Genomic DNA, 922 nt, shown 5'->3' with positions numbered 1-922 from the left:
AAATACGTTCAGAAATATTATTTAAGGAGAGAAAAGGTGTTTTGCTTGTCCCTTCATCCAATGATAGTTTACAGTTGCACTGTAGTTGAAAAGAGGGGCAGAACTTGATTGCATATGCAACAAGTGCACTGACAGCAACAACCAGGTTGAAACGCCAGCACTGTGCATAGAAGGGACAAGACATTGGCACCTGAAATAAAAGTAACAGAAAATATCACACCCTCTGTTTTACTTCTAGAGATTCATCCTGAAACTTTATGAATCACTAGAGCAAGATATTATTGCAAGATGATGCATCAGATAAAGGAAAATGTGCAAGAATTGCTTCATAATCTATTCCCTACATCCCTTCAGTCTTTGTTACTATTTAAGTTACAAAAGGGAAGCATTTGCTTTGTAATTTCAATTTTTTCTACATTCTCCTATGAAGGTAGAAAAAGTTCAAAATTCTCTTACTAATGTTAAGAACCATTCCATGAATACTTGCATGAAATTAAAAAAAAAACCACTGTACTTTAAGATATAAGGATCCTCCGCCCCCCAACCAAAAATAAGGAATCAAAATGTCAAGAAAATTCATTGGGGTGAAATTTTTTTTCAATAGGTGATCAAGATACTGAGTGTCTGCATGGGAAAAAAAAAACAAATGGTAAGACCTGCGTCTTTATTTCAAAGATTAAAAGTATTAAGTTACAAAATCAATGAGCCAGGTGATGGTAGTGCATACCTTTATTCCCAGCACTCAAAAGGAAGAGGCAGGTGAATCTCTGAGTTTAAGGCCAAACTGGAACAGGCAAAGATCTCACACAACCATCGGGACTTGTGTCCTGCCTGCAGGGAGCTGAGTACCCAGATGAGATGCAGGTGCTCTTTCCCTCCTGAGCCCAAAGGAGAGCCCACACTCTCTCTCCACTGAATATCT

This window comes from Micromys minutus (assembly GCF_963924665.1).
Source record: "Micromys minutus genome assembly, chromosome: X".
In the NCBI taxonomy this organism is placed as follows: Eukaryota; Metazoa; Chordata; class Mammalia; order Rodentia; family Muridae; genus Micromys; species Micromys minutus.
Note: the sequence above shows the minus strand (reverse complement) of the source record.